The following is a 16761-nucleotide window of genomic DNA, read 5'->3' on the forward strand; positions in this document are numbered from 1 at the left end:
GCCCAAAGGATATGCCCTCAGCTTTGTAAGGTGAGACCCTCGGTGTGCATCTTCTACAGGATGATGAATGGATGAGGCCAGGACAGGAGTTTTCTGGAAGGAGTTTCTCAAAAATCCAATCACAGTCAGCTATAAGCAGCCAGTGCCCACCCCATCCCCAGCCTGAGCATCCCTTTCTTGCCTGGTCTCTTTCAAGGTCTGAGCACATCCAGCACCACACATGTGCAGATGCCTTCACAGAAACTACCATAAAAGCGATAATCCACATATTTGGAAGCAAAAGCATCAAGATGGCATGTTGCTTTCAGCACATTTATGTGATGGACATTAACAATTCACAAGAATAGCAACAAGACATAATCAATGAATCTTTTCAATTCAAGCTCAAAAATCCCCCTCTGTTTTTCCCTCCTTTTTGAATAAAACCCATTTATTTTAGGAAGACTTAAATGAAAGTAATTAAAGACCAAAACAATGTCACCACTAAGAAGTTACAAAGTAAGAAAGAGCAACCAGGCACATTTGATCTTGTTCCATATAGGAACCTTTTTAAGATGACTGCTCAGTTAAAAAAAAGTTGAATTTATCATTTTGATAATAGGAGATTATGAACTTTACAATTGTATGCATATATTTTGTTTCATGGCTTAGTTTATTTTAATAAAAAAGAGAAACTAGATCTTTACAGATGAAAGCTTTATTTCATGGCTTCAGTACAACTGGGATTTTTAAAATCTGTGATGTTAACCAAAATGTGATAATGGATGCTCTCAAGGGCCCTATTTTGTAGCATTTTATGCAGAGCCAAACTATACACAAGACATTACAAACATGATGTTTAGCCCTATTTTGAGAAAGTAGAACTGACTCCAGTGTCAGAGGCCTCTGTAATTGTTTTCCATCTGCTTCTCATGCCTCTGAACTTGTGCAGCAAAGTCTGGTTGTAGAAATGTTGTAACAAAGACATCAGCTCTCTGAAGATTTTTTATGAAATTATATTGAAAGGCACCATTTGCAGGATTTTGGCTGGAAGGGGACAGGAGTGATTGCAATGTAACTACTTTATCTACAGCACCCTTGCCTTGAGGTTCTGTTAACATCCAGAAGAAGAGAGAGACAAAACACATGCCAGGAAAAAAAAATCTAAGTCTACTACCATTTTTATGTCATTTATTTCCTAAGATAAAGATAATCAGAAACACCTCATCAAACTTGATCATGCCCTCAATGCTCCTGAAGAATTTCTCATCCATTCCGCTTCCTTTTCTTCTCATGTTAGTAGATTGAAAACAGTTGCTTCAGATGATGGCGGCACTCGTGTATGCGGCACCAAGGATGCTCTTCTTTAATATGTTTTATACATGTACGTAAATCTTTATGCACACAGAGGTGTGCATACATGTATGGGGGTCAATGCAGTTTTGCAAACCATGCCCTCCACCGCCAAAATCAGGGACCCACTGTTTTTGGGAAGGCAGCCCAAGATGGTAGCTCATGATTAATGGCTGTATCATCCCTGGCTCCGTAGCAGCAAGGCCCCAGGTCTAAACTGCCAAACATCCCCTTCGTCTGCAGCCAATCAGCAGATGCAAGCACATAGGCCCTGTCAGCTTGACATATCATTCCTATGACAATGTCAACGAGTATTAATGTTCAATTATCTGTCCTAGAAATAACCCTCGCCTTCGTGCACTGTGTAGCTGGGCGCGTGGCACTGCAGTAATCCAAACGACAAGGGCAGAGATGCCCGCGCTCACCCACTCACTGTGAGTTGGCTTCCCAACATCGCGATGACATTGCCTTGCGGTAGCGCATGGACGCTTTCCCCCTCCTTCCTCTCCTGGTTGTGGTTTGCTGGTTTGTTTTGTTTTACGAATAGCATGTTGCAAAGACCCCAAAGATCTTTCTCCTCCTCTTTGCATGTTGTTTGCTGCCCATCAGCATGCCAAGATACACTTAGAAAAGGCATATTTTAATTTCACACTCATGCAGAACCATGAGGACTTTTCTCCTTTACTTTCATGGAGAGTCAGAAGCTGCCTATCCCCTGGCAGCCTCTCTTTGTGTCCCCTACTTGTGTGTGTGTATATAAATATATATATCTCATTTACCATCAAACGCAAATGTCAACAGTGCCTTCTTCCAGGGCTGTATCAAGATCAATTCAAGCCTCAACTGCAGGGTTGGAGCAATTTGGCCAAATGAAACATTACACATTTCTTTTGTCAAAGCAATTTTAAAGTAAGACCCCCCAAAGGAGAGAGAATTTGAAGAGTAAACTCGAGTTTATTCATGGAATCTTTTTTTTTTTTTTTTTACTAATTCTCAAATATTGATATTATTGATCATGTTAAATTCAAATAGAACTCTAGGAGCAAAAAAACTTATCAAACACTTTTTCTTTCAAATCAGAATTAGGGTCAAATTGCCAGTTGTTTGAATAGTCTGTGACAGAGTTTGCATAATTTCTCTTTTTGTTGTTGTTACTATGGCACAGCTTCCTTGAACTAACATTCAAAGGTTATCGGCTCTAAGTTATGCTTGCTAAGTCTTCTTATACAACTCACAGTCAGAGGGAGGGAGTGGGAGGAAGTAGTGTGATAACCAGTGCCAGCTTTGAGATAAAGTCCTCCATCTAATCTCTGTTTATTTAGACAACCATCTAACCACAGCACTGGCGTAAAAATAAACTAGGTATACGGCTAAGGGAATTTCTCCTCCCTTATTGTGATTGCATTATATTTTTTAGGCAAAGGAAAGCAGAGCCTCTTTCTCTTTTAAGATTACTTTGAAAATTTAAATAAGCCCAGAGTTTGAGGTTTTCATGTCTGGATTCGCTTGGCTGGATGGGATTTTTTTTTGCTCTGTTTTGTAGGAAGGGGCGGTAATGGTAACAAAGTACATTCTATTCCATGCTTTTTTTATTACTGATGTTTTGGAGAAAAAGACTTTACCATATCACATTTAAAAAAAAAAAACTCTAAAAATTAGGTTCCCACTTTGAATTATTTTCCACTGGAGGGGGTTCAGTATGTTTGGAATAAATACAAATATAATGGGATCAAACTGGACTAAACTGAGCAGTGTTTTAAATGTATTTCCCTAAGGAGCTGACAGAGAGTTGGGCACCCAGCACATCTCTTCTGCATCAGTGCTGAAGCTGCTTTTCTAGGGCCGAAGCTGCTTTTCCAGCCCAGGTGCCAAAATAGAAAAGCTCTTGCAGGTCAAGTTATGAGAAGCAGTAAGGTGTCTGGCTGAAGGATAACTGAGCCTCCCTCCTTCTTCAGCAGGAATGTTAAACAGTGGTGGGGAGCTTGCATGTTGGCTGATGGCTTTATTTTTCCTGCTATATGAGCCCAAAGTTGCCCCCAACATATTCAAACTCAGTTTTCCCCCTTTCTACCCCTCTGATAATTCACCTCACTGTTTACTCAATCATTTTAGGTAGGGGGAAGTGATGAATATTGCTGAGTGCTGGTTTTTTTGGTGCAAGATGAATAACCCCAAGGAGCAACTTACACTGAGTCCCAGGCTCCTGTCAGCCCTATAATTGATGATGTTTTCACTGTAAGGGGTGGGGACTGGGACACATTAAGGCTCAATAGGGGAAGTAAATGGAGTGAATTGACTCAGCAACTCTGCCTTTTACCACAGCTTCTAATAAGGATAAACTGATTACTGCCAAATGTACTTTAACATCACAGGGAGGGGAGGGAAAATAAATCGATCTGCTCAAAGGAAATAAATGCCATACCAGAAGTTTTTTATAGGGGAACTTTTATATACAGAAGCATTGAAGCACATTTTGGCAGTATGCTGCTGCTTCTTTCTGGGTTGCCATTTGCCACTAAACCAAAAATGAATTTGCAGTCTTAAAACACGTCTTAAAAATGAACACAGCAAAAAGATCTCTAAAAATCCATCTTATCATTTTTGTAATCTCACTCTCAAATAACTTGGATACCAAAGAGGAGCACGGCAATGCTCACACTGTATTTCAAATGCCGACTTCATGTCAGCATCTTTTTACAGCAACTGAGAGACCGGATGCTCCACTTCTGCGCCAGGCAGTGGGGAAGGCAAGCAGGCGGCAGCCCAAGTTGCCAGGGGTGACTATGGAGCTGACAAGTCCGGGATCCAGCAAAACCCTCCCTGACTGATGACTTCTGGGTTCCTGCTGACCTTTGATCCCTTCTGGTTTGGCTGGGAACAAAAGAGCCCGTTCACCAGGGCCCCTCACACGTATATTTAACAAAAGCAGCCATTGCCTCTATACTGATTAATGTGTTTGCCTCGCATGCAGCAGGAGGAGGACCATGGCCATCCCGTGCTTCTTTGTAGGTAAGCGCCAGCTTACCTAGCTTGTGTGCCACACAAAATAAATCAGAAAAATCCACCATGAGGCACAGAAAAAGGACTGAAACAAGTAAAGACAATTTTTGTCACTGATGCAAGAAGTGGCTGAGACTGGTGGTGGTGCCATGAGCATTATCCCTGTGGACCCAAAAACCTGTGGAGAGTTTCTGTCATTAGAGATTTGATGCTGCTCTGACACCAAGGGCCATCAGCAGCTCAAACACACTGTTGCAAAGATGCTGTCAGCTACAGCAACCATGGAGGATGCTGTCCAACCCTCAGCGGCCACTTTCATCACTACATATTGTCACCATAGCAATGAAGCTGAATGCAGGCAAACGACAAGGGTCTGTCATCACTCAGCCCTGGTCTGACAGCCCTCAGTACCAGTCACTCTCATCCAGCCTCAATACACAAATAGGTACTCAGCAGGTCCAAAAGTAATAATCTGCCCCTCCACAATGACATAGTTTCACTGGCACTTCCAGGAGCAGTGTGCAGCCCTACACCCCCTGGAGATGGTTCTGCTTTATTCCACAGTGAGTTTTCGTGCTTTAGGGCAAAGGAAAAGTCAGAAAAGAGAGAGTCAGAAGGGAGACAGTGGTACCCAAACATCAAATATCAGAGATAATCAAGGAACAAAAGAAACAAAAATATATTAAAAAAAGGAAAAAAAATCTAAAGAACAAATGGAAGTAAAACATGAAAATTAATGTTTGAGAGGAAAACAACAATACTTCCTATGTAATGGCTTCAGCAACAAATAGCAGGGGTACTGACAAAGTCTAAAGCTCCTTTCTAACACTAAACATGGCAGTTGTATACAAAATGCATCCACTGCTCCCTTCACAGAAACAGGTGTTTGGGTGAAGTCAGGATAACTGGCGAGGTATGCTGGGCTGTCACTGACAGCAAGCACGGCCAACACACTGCTCTGCCTTCACGCCAACACCAGAATCAGGGTCCCAGCTATTTTCACGCTCTTCCTGCCAGAGATGCCACAAAGAGACAATTAACTTGGTCTACTTCCCTGCTGCTTTGGTGAAAGTACAGCAAGAAATGACAGAAATCAGAGATGGCAAACACTATCTCATCTAGAGCTCGTCTGCCTGCTTGGATTAATCATAACATCTCCATTTCAGGAGAATTTCTATGTGGGGTTATTTTTTATTCATCCTGCCCATACAAATTCACCCCTTCTAATTGCAGCATGTGGGGAAGACAAGAAAGATCTGTCTTGGTGGTTACCTTACTCAGCTCATCTTGACCACACACTTTGGATTTTACTTTAGTGTTTAGTTATACAGAATACCCCAATTTAATAGCGACCCCATGTTACCGCACCAGTCCTCTCACTGTCTCAAAAGCTGCCTTTTAATGATATTTAATTAAGGCTCGCTTACATGCTACATTTGCTAGTGAACACATTGGCTATGTGGCTCTTATTTAACACGATCACTGTCCCCCCATAGTGTGCAACATGCTCACCAGTCTGCAGCAGCCCTGGAAAGACAATTCACTGTTCAAACATTTTTAAAACCTGATTTACCGTTCCAGAGAAACAACTCCGCAACTAATCTTCCAGGACAAATGTAATGCTGAAGAGCAACTAAACTGAAACATATCAATTCCATATATACTTAAAAATATCATTGTCTGTAATTTAATATAACAATATTTCTAGGCCTATAACCTTGCACGCAGAGGCAATTTCCCAAGCATTAATACTTAAATGGGTCATATGCACCACATCTGTCATTCTGTCCTGAAGTCTATGAGGCACAACCAAGACTCTGCAAGCCTATTGATTTTTCTAGCATTTGCTTTAATTTACTTAACCATTGAGAAATCCATCAGTACATAAAGGGCAACTGTCCATTACTGCCTCATTTGCAGACATTCTTTCCCCTCTTTTTTTCCTTTTTTTTCTTTTTCCTTTTTTTTTTTTTTTTTTTGGTAAATATTTCCCTTTAAGTCGCTGTGTGTTTACAGTGTAAAAATGAATCCGGAAAGTGCTCACACCTGTTTCTGTTCAGTAACTGCTGCACTGAGGTATATGTAATGTGCTTAAAGATAGAATAAATATCTAGACATTATTACATCTGTGTGCAAAGGGTGGTAAATTAGATCCTAATTACATTAACAGGGATTCTGCCTTCCAGCTTAAATTTTACATGAGCACTCTGTAAAAATCCAAATGCTCTGCTGTGGTTTCTTTACGAGCTGGTGATTACAGCTACTTCCTATGCGGTCACTAAATATTCTGTTTACAAATAAATGAAGAAGCTTTGAGCCAACTTGCCAGGGTAATAATCTGTGTTTTTTATTTTTTTCTTCCCCAGTAAACCTTTACCACATAAGCATGGCAACAATCAGAAGCCCCAGCTTCATCTAATTACTCTATCACATAATTTCACAAATTGCCTTTTCACTGGGGAGCCAAGTGCAAAACACGCTCACAGTGGGATTTCAGGCAGCAGCTTTCATTTACTACTCATTTCTTGTTAAATTAAACACAAAAACACCAGTTGTGTGAAAGAAGTCAAAAAGAATGCTTGCAAATGAGCCAGACAAGTGTATCTTATATTTATACCATTTGCACAAAATAGCTCATTGGCAAGTTGGATTTTTAATGGCACCGTGAACATCTTTAACCCTTTTAAGGCCTGGCATGAGGCTGGTAACTGGATCATTCTGACCAAACTCAACCTAGCAAAACAGCACCACGCAGCCCATCAGCCTTATCCTTTTGTTCATAACTGGGAAGAGAGGCAGCATGCCCTGACTCTGCCTCCATGTAAACTCTCTAGTCTGCCAGGGGTTAGAACACAAAATTGAGTCCATGAATTTCTGGGTATTGCACCCACCTAATGCAAGGGAGGGAACAGTCCTAGAAATAAATCAAGTGGGATTTGCAAGCACAATTTTGCTTTCATCCCAGACAGCCCTCCAAGGTGTGGGGTACCAGTGAGACTTGGGGGCACAGGGACCTGGAGGACCAGACCCCTGCTAATTATCTGAGAGACAAGAAGGCAGGATTGCAAGCTGCCACCAAGGAACACAAATTATTTTGAAAATAATTGCAGCCAGTGTACCATCGCTGGTGGAAGCGAACCAGAGGTTACACCACTCTAAAATGATATTTTGTACATCAACAAGTACAAAACTAAAACATGACCATTAGTAATAAAAGCTGCTCCATTTGTAGCATCAAAGCCAGTGGTCAGGTACCATTTTACATCAGAAACCAGCCTTGATGGCTGCAGATTTGCCAACACCATCTACACAGGGAGAAAAAAAAACCATTAGCAGCAGCTGTCTGTGTGCCTTGACATTGAAAATCCTATTCAAACAGACAGGTGGAGAAATTTAAAAGCCAATGTGGTACAATTTTGATGCAAGTAGTGCCACTGTTTACTAAAATGCCATTACTGCTGTTTATGAAAACATTACTAAAATTGCATTTTATTAATAAGAATCCTAAGGCTTGGGTTATTACCAACTTCAAAATCATTCCAACCTAACTGCAGCTTACAGCCCTCTGGGGTTTACAACCTGCTGCACTGACAGACCCATGCTCAGGTTTCAGCAACCAAATCAAGGGTTTATCCTCTTTGCTGTTCCCACACAAGCACAATGCAGTTCCTGGATCAGCACGAAATCCACAGCAAATAAGCAGAGTTCTGCCGATGAATCTATGTTTAATATGAAATTTAGCTTTCCAAAAATATCATTAGGAACCCCAAAACCTCTGTCTGACATGAATAAGGATGGCCTAGGAAGAAGACTTTCACTTCAAAGCTGACTTTAGAGCAATCAACAGAGCAAGGGACCCAAGGCAAAGTTCTATCATTTTCCTTCTGAGTTCAAAAACAGTTATTGATAAACATCTTTATATCATGAGCGGTCCCTTGGTTTTACTAATTGACTCAAGTGACCACTTTAGTGTCACTAACATGACTACCTCGCTTCTTGGATCACTGGGACGGTGGACCAATTGTGAGAATAAGGTTATTTTGTGGTTAGGTTGTTTTTAAAAGTGCTTCCAAATGTTTAATGCTGTACAGGCTGGACTACAAAGGACCAACCAGTAGCCAAGAAAAGAATATTCATGCCATATCTAAAATATGAGAAGTATTTTCTGGGCAGAAGTTTCTGCTTCATAAAGCAAAATATGAAGTGGTAAGGCTCCTAGACTTGCCTTATTAAAATGATGGCCCACCACTGAAGTGAAACGAGCACTCCACTAAATACTCTGGGTCTAAATCAGGCAATGATGCAAAAAGCAAGGTAAATTAGATAACTACATATTAACTTAAACTCTTTTCTGCCTACTTACCTTCTCTCTACACATATATTTAGCACTGCTGTAGCTTACAGAGTGAGGAGCTGGAAGTACAATGATGACTCATCAATAAGATAAGATTGGTTGGACTTGATGGTCTTAAAGGTCTTTTCCAACCTTAACAATTACATGAATACATTTGTTCCATGAATAACGACTCTATGAATATTGAAAATTGGATTTTCAGCTGAGCATTTTATCGGAAAGAATGGCATTACTCATGGAAAATTTTAACTTACACTACCAAAAAAAAGTTTCCCTTCCAAAGGAAAATTTTTCTATGGGTAATTTTGATGGCCAGACAGTAAACATAAGCACTTAATATCAGGAATTAGAGCCTCTTGAATAAATGCAGTAAGAAAAAGCATGTAAGCTGTAACAGTGCAGATTATGCGTAGCTGAAGGTAAATGCAGGAAAAGGGAAACAAAACTTTTTAAAAATGGATAGAAAATCAAGTCATTTCTCTTGCCTGTCTTGGAGCAACAAACAGACTATACTCACCATAACATCACTGCTTTGTTTTATCCAGACAAGGGTTAAGTTCATGCAAACAGATGTAGCATAGTGTATGCCAGAGCAAGGGAATGCATCTTACACAACTTGATGTAACACATCCAAATGTGACCCTATTTGAAAGGCAGCTTATTTTACACCACAGATTAACACATCTCGTCAGATATGCGCCCAACTGGTTAGGTGCCTCATATTTTGGCACTTTACCTGATCTGATTAAGTCATTGGCATGCTGTGAAACTGCTTCAGGAGTTAGATTTCCAACAAAAAATTAACACTGGCACTTACATACATAAGCATATCTGAGAATCAACATAGGCTCTTTTGTAGCAACCATGTCAGAGGATATCACAAATAAAGAACTACTAATGAACAACCAAGTCCATTAATTTATCCTCATTTCCTGCTCACCCACTGCTTGCCAAGACACTGTTGCTGCCTTTAATGCACTTCATATTGCAAATTATTTGCCAAAATATTTCCACGGATACTTCCAGATTCAAAAATTGGTGATCAAACTTTTTCCCTCCCTCTCTGTCCCCCTTCCAAAGGTAATACGTGAATTTTGTATGTCTGCTTTGACTGCAAAAAGACAGTGCATTGTGCAACACATTGCCATGTCGTGACTGGAGGAGGCTAATTTCAAAATTGAAGCTGCACACGCAAAATATCACAGCTGCAAGTATAAAAGAAAGGAGAGGGTGGAGAAGAAAGCAAAGCATCTTCTGCTGACTTAAAAATTCTTACTACTGCAAACATTCTTTCTGGTAAACTCATTTCCGAGAATATTTATGCAAACAAAAGGAGTTCTCGTACAACCAGAGCAAGTGTAATTTAGCATCTGAATTAATGTTTATCAAGTTTCAACTTTTCAGTATTCCCTTGCTTCTACTCAGATGTGAAATTCTGCTAGTGTCTAAATACTAATGTGTTTCAGCAACTGCAAAATAATTCAAATTCTTTAATGTGCTAGTGGCTTCCAAATTGGCACAATAGTGCCTCCAAGCTAGAAACTGTGGGAAATTGAGAAAACGGTAGGATAGACCTTTGGGAATAGACACACACACTCACTCTCTCTCTCTCTCTAAAATCTTCTTGTCTCAGGTTATTGGCTACCTTCTGATTTCAACCAAAATATTTCCCTGGATCACTGTAATTCCCAAGACCTGTGAGGAATCCCAGTGAGATGTCACATACCCTGTAGTTCAAAACACGATGGCTGTCTTCAACAGAAATGGAGCTAAATCACTGGTGTTAAAAAAACAGATGCTGAAACTACACCACACTTCTGAACATGAGAAGAGCCTAAATAAATAATCTGTTTTCCTTGAACTAGTTCACTAAAGCATCCTCTATTTTTCCTTTCTGTTCTAAAACCAAAGTTTTGTAGAACAGCTTAATGCTGACAACTTAAATAATCTACAAGACAGTGAACGAAACATGCTCTCTCCAAGAAATCATGAAACTGGAGCAACAGCAGCACTGCCAAGGGTAACACCCAAAACCCAATAGTTTTCTTTTAAAATGGCAAAATTTCCCTCTTGCTAGAAAATGAACCAAACCTTGGAAGTTGGATGGCAGGTCAAAGCCAAAAATTTGAGGACAATTTGAGAAAATGCTGGAGGTTTTAACAGTCACTGTCTTCCATAAAACTCTGAAGAGTTAAGAAGTTAATTCAAACACAATTACCTAAATTCTCTTTGTCCTGCTTTTTGGAGCTCTCAACTCAATTGGGACAGAGCCCCAGAACAATTATCTTCTCCCATAACAATATTTCCCATTTTCTGCCATTGGAAATGACTCCCACAGCACCTCCCCTGGCAGAAGGGAGCTGAGGACCCCCACTGTGGGTTACTTGCTCCACCTGTGATAAATGCTTTTGTTGGATGTTCAGACAGGTCTTCCTGCTGCCAGGAGCAAGAAAAGCCCTGGCTCCCACCTTCCCAGTCAAGGGGATAGCGGTGCATGAGTGACTCAAGGCAAGCTAAAAAGCCTGGCTTTTCCCAGGAATTTGGGACAGCTGGCACTGAGAAGTCTTGCAGATGTGGAAGAAAGCTTTTTACAGCTTTGCCCACAATAAAATCAAGTGAAAGAGGAGACTTGTGTATTTGGGATAAAGTGGGAGGACACCCCCACCCATTCCGAGTCCAAGAGATGGAAATCTGACCCCTGTTACGCAGATGAGCTCCAGGAGCCCTCTGGTATTTTGCAGAGCAAGTACCAATTGGTGCAGGATGGAGACTCATCACAAGTTGCGCTTTTTTTTTTCCTTTTTTTTTTTGAGGGGAGGAAGGGGGGAGGAAGGGAAGCATTGTTTTAATGCTTCCAAATCTCTCAAAAGGAGAACAAAGAAAACTTGGTTTAGCCAAGTATTTTCCCCTTTCCATGTTTTAGTACCCTAGTTTTGTACCCATCTACCCTTTCACTATACTTCTTTTCAAAACCAGGCAAGCATCCCGCGTGGGAGTGGTGGCAGGCAGCCAAATTAACCCCATGCTTCTCCCAAGGCAAAATCTCATAACTATGGAGGGATGAGAAAAGACATGAAATCAACTTGTTTTAACTTAAAAGAATTGCTAGCCAGTAAAATATTAATATAAAAAGAATAGTTGCAGAATTAAATGATATCATTTTGCTATCACAACAGCATCCTTGAAGCAATGGGGACTATTTTTCTCAGCTAGATTAAAAATATCTACTTCCAATAAATTATTTTATAAATAACATCTTTACTAAATAGATTGCATATTACTTTTTTCAAATTTTCTTGTTTCATTTTATGGCATCAAGTAATCAGTAAAGGTTAAAAATCCAAATACATAATAGAAAAAAATCCTTGCACTTTAAAGTCAACATCTTTCACCTACGTCTTTTGCTTTCTGCTCAGTCTCCCCTTTCAATAAGATTTAACCTCTTAAGGAAATTGTTTTAAAAGCAGTTAAAAATAATGATTAAATTATGGGATTTACATGAAAGAAATCCTCAGCCCATTCATTTTTTTAAATCGTGGCAATTTGTTTTTTAAAAGGTGTTTGAAGTCCTTGAATCTACCTCTTGGCACCATTAAAAAAGAGTAGTTTATAATCCCCTAATGTGCTTAAATAAAGCCTTCAATAGTTTAAATTGTTATTAAACATCTTTTGGGATTATAATTTTATGGTTTTTTTTGCCTGATTAGATGATGAACGTGAAGATCATCAAATACTCATCATATAACAAACCAATTACATTGTATAATCCCCAAAATGAGGTTTGAATCCCAATATTTTAAATTAAGCTGGATTTAAAGGATGCAGAGTATTCACGAGTGAAAAAACACTTGAAATGACACCCCACAAACTCCCTTCTCTTAGTTTTGAACAAAAACAAATTTATATCAATTCCAAATACCAATTTATATCAATAATACCATTACTGGGACAAAAACCTAGGATGGATTGAAGCAGAAACTAACTCTGTTGCCACAATTAAAATTACACAGATTTAACTGTAAGCAAGATAATTTTTAAATTCCCTTCCCCTTGCCCCAAGCTTTTCCCTTATTTCACAATCCCTGCTGAGGGAAGTACATTACAGTGAGGAGATATGCTTGAAAAATCTGGGAGGAGAAATGAACCCTGAATGTTAAGTGATCAAAAAAAAAAAAATTTAAATTTTTAGAAGTCTAAAGGGCCTGCAAAACATTTCTGGACTGCAGCACACCCTGAAATTATCCTTAGGGTGACTTTCTGAAGAGAAGCACCAGTACAGAACTAGTTTGCCCCAGTCCCTCCTCCTGACCCTGCCGTGGCATTTGATGTTCACCTGATACCAACACACAAGCCTCTTCTTAATTTTGACTGAACTTCACCAGTTCTTCACCAAATTCTTCAAATTAATTTTTTTTTTCCATTTATTCCACATAGTAACAGGCTTCCATCTCAAATGTATAGCAAAATCCTAAAAACAGATTTCATAGACCTCCAAATTTGCCAGATGGTGTCATAAGCTACCATGAAAAATTTTGACAAGCTCCACAACTACATTTTTCCCAACTAACAGCCCACCTGAGCAGCTCTTCAATCCAACCCAGATGTTGAATCAGAATTAAATCAGAACAGCAAACAGTTAAAAAGAATATCTTGCAAAGTCCTAAGCATGAGTCTGGTCAGCACTTTTGCAATTGTTTTAGCTGAATGTTTTTGTTGCTATTATTCCAAGAGGGGAAAAAAAGCCAAATTGGATGAATTTATCCCCTGATTTATCCCTTAAAAAACTGCAGAGCATACTGCCTGCATCTGCAGAGGACAGCACTTGCCTACCCTTTGGGCATATGTCAGGTTGGTTCTGCGCATCAGTCAAAATACTGGGGGGGAGGGGAGGCGGGCTGGAGCCTGATACTGAGTGGGAACTACTGCCCAAACACTTCAGCATCCGGAGAGAAAAAAAATGAATTTCCTCCTAAGCATGAAACAAGAACTGGGGGACAAACCTTCGGAAATGAAGTCAGTACACAGAGGAAGACTTAAGGCTCTTGGAGATGGAATAACTGCATAAAAGGAATTAACCCAACCCATTCACTTTTGGAAGACTGTATTTATTTTAGGTCTTTCCAACCAATAATCATTATCATGACAGACACAGAAATTATTTAATTATTTTATTTACTTAATTTATTTATTTAATTCCATGTCACTGATGTATGTTAATATTACAATTTTGAAAAAAAAGAATTGCTTTTGAAAAGGAGGACTCCAAACTAACGCCCCAATTAGGAAGCACCAATGGTCAAGGGGATGCTGGATTTTGCACTTAACTGCTGCTCATTTCTTCTCTGCCATTTTCAGATGGCAAAGTGAAGGCACATAAAGTGCTGGGGCCAAAAGGGAGGTATCACCAGCCATGACATATCCCCTGTCTGAACAGAACCACCCCTCTGTCTTTCCTCACCTCCCACTTTAGAGAGGACCTTGTGTTCACCCTACAAAAGACCAAGTCCACTGATAAATAAATGGGTAAATAAATAAATAAGCAAACAGTCTGGGATTTCTAGTTTCCTCAGGATGATCTCCCTCCTGCAGCAAGGACATCAGGTGGGGACACCACCACACCACTGTGCAGTGTTATAAGAGCAGCCATGAAGCCCAGATGCCCTCAAAAATGAACAGAGTTTTAATTCCTTCAGTCTCTCCGCCCACTGCTCCTCAGCTCTGATTGCAGCCATTATTTGGGTTTGTTTTGGCTTTTTTTTGCAGCCAGGACAGCACCCCAAGCAGCCTGTAAACATGCTCTGTTGCTCTAGCACTTGGAAGAGCCTACAATGCTCTCTAGACATGTTTTAATTTGAGGAAACTGTCCAAGATCCTACCTAGGCTCTGTCTCAAGGTCCTGCCTGGAGAAGGTCAGACTGGATAAACCAATTCTGTTTTACTGAATTGATCAGGTAAGTCTGGATCTACCATGCTTCCAGGAGAGGAGAAAGCTGCCCTGCAAAAAATTTGCATGCTTCACATGGCTGGGCTGGCTCTGCACAGCGGATGGTGGATTTTTAAAGCAAGCTTTAACTCAGTGCTACAAGGCAGAAAATGCAGCATTGCAAAGGTCCTGGAGGGAAGGTTCTTTCTGTATTTGAGTCTTCCAGAAGCAGAGACCAGTTTACAAGCAAATGTCCATATATTGTAGGGACTGCTAGGAGCCCTGCAGCAAGCTCAATAGGCACTCTCCTCTTTTGAACACTATTACCACACAGAAGAAGAGTTGAAAAGCCAGTAAAACTCTCCACCTATCAAAGGGGAAACAATGAGGGGGTCTGCTCAGTCTGTTCTCTGGTCCTGAGACTAAGCATGGAATTAGCTATAGGGTCAGGTCAAGCTCATGTAGTTAAATGCCCTAGACAGGGTGGCTCCCACCATAAAGGCTTTTTAGAGACACCCTGTAGCCTTCTGCCATATTCCCAGGAAGGCATTTGGAGGGGGTGTACCCAATCAAGGCTAAGAGTGTGCTGAAGACTGCTCAAAAAGTTTGACAGAATGAACCTCTGTGCTCTTGTGCTCAGATACGGGTGATGGTTTATTTACCAGCACAAACACAGCAACAGGCTGCCTTCAGGAAAAAATACTTATACTACTTAATTTGCAATTCTTCACTGGAAACTACAGGAACTGACATGCAGTTGTTCAGCATTCCCTGGTGTGCCTTGTCCTGATTGCTGAGCTTCCAGGGCCTCCCCTGACTACTGAAGTTAAACCACATGCATTAAGCTGGTGTGAGCACTGCTGCTGGCATAGCACTCATGGACTGTTTTGGGGGTGGATTTCCTTGATCTCACCTCTACCTGCAGAGAGATGCCAGATGTCAACTCATCTTGGGTGAGCACCTACAAAGGGGGAGCCATCAACACCAAAGAGACCACAGCCTTTGGAAGTGATGGCACAGAACACATCAGACAGGGCTAGGGACCTGGCCAAGCTGGGGCATGGCTGACATGGAGTCTGCCAGAGAGAGAGATTAACCTGGAGACATCTGAGGCCCTCTCTGGCCTCCAAGGAGTAGAGCTCCAACATGAAGGTTCATTCATAGCAACGCAGGACTGTACAGGACAGGATTCCCTGCCTGATCCCCGTGCTGACAAGAGTCATGGCAGATATCTGGTTTCTTGGCTCAGCAGGGGATGCAGGGGTGATGTGTATGAGCACTTCCCCTGCTTTACGAGCATATCCTTGGCAGAGTTCCCACCAGGGCTGGGCAAGCTGGCCAGCTTCTAGTTTCATCCTGACCCTAGCTACAGGCAGAGGAAAGAGTCAGCTACTGGGGTTAGAGGCAAAAGCCCTTCTTCACTATCACCTGCAGACATCCCAGCAATCCTTGCCTGACCCTTATTTTCCTGGCACAGAAAGGCTGAGGCAAAAAACCTGGGGCTCAAAGCCCAGATCCCCACAGTGGATAAAAACAGTGACAGATCACACAATTTGATGAAGAAGGAGAATGGCATTAGAAATACTTTTCTAAATGTTAATGTTAGGAGGTGTGGTACATATTACAAAGCCTTGAAAGCAGCTGCAGCATCCAGCTTAACCCCACACACCTGTACAGAGCTTTGATTTCTAATCCCAGGAATAAAAAATCCCATACAGGTAGCTGTGGTAACAAATAACTGTGCATACCCCCACCACTTCCTAACATTAGATGCAGGGGTAACTTACACTCTGGGAATGAGAATGTCTCAAAGAAAAAAATTATACTTTGCTATTAAACCAGATACATTCAGACCTTTCATCCCGAAGCTTCTGATGATCTCTTACAAACATCTGAATAAGGTCTTTGTTTGCTTTTGGCTTTGTTTTTTAATCTCCCCAATTGTTTTCTGCAGTTCTCTGGAGCACAGAACCAGGGGCCAAATGCTGCTCAGTGCTCCAAAGTAGTGATTCCCACTGCAAAGCAGGACAGGTCTGCGAGGTTATATCCATATCAGCTTTAAGTAAAAACCACATTTGGCAGTGATGTCCTGTTAGCAACTGTGTCTCAAACAAACAAACAAATCTAAAAACAACACACACACAAAAAAAAC

The 16761-nt window shown here is 40.9% G+C and overlaps 1 protein-coding gene across 3 annotated transcripts in view; it reads right to left on the reverse strand.

Annotated features, from left to right (window-relative positions):
- Window positions 1-16761, reverse strand: part of MEIS1 (Meis homeobox 1) — a 108546-nt gene that overhangs the window by 34276 nt on the left and 57509 nt on the right. The window lies entirely within an intron of this gene.

Source organism: Catharus ustulatus, chromosome 3, assembly GCF_009819885.2.
Source record: "Catharus ustulatus isolate bCatUst1 chromosome 3, bCatUst1.pri.v2, whole genome shotgun sequence".
Lineage (NCBI taxonomy): Eukaryota > Metazoa > Chordata > Aves > Passeriformes > Turdidae > Catharus > Catharus ustulatus.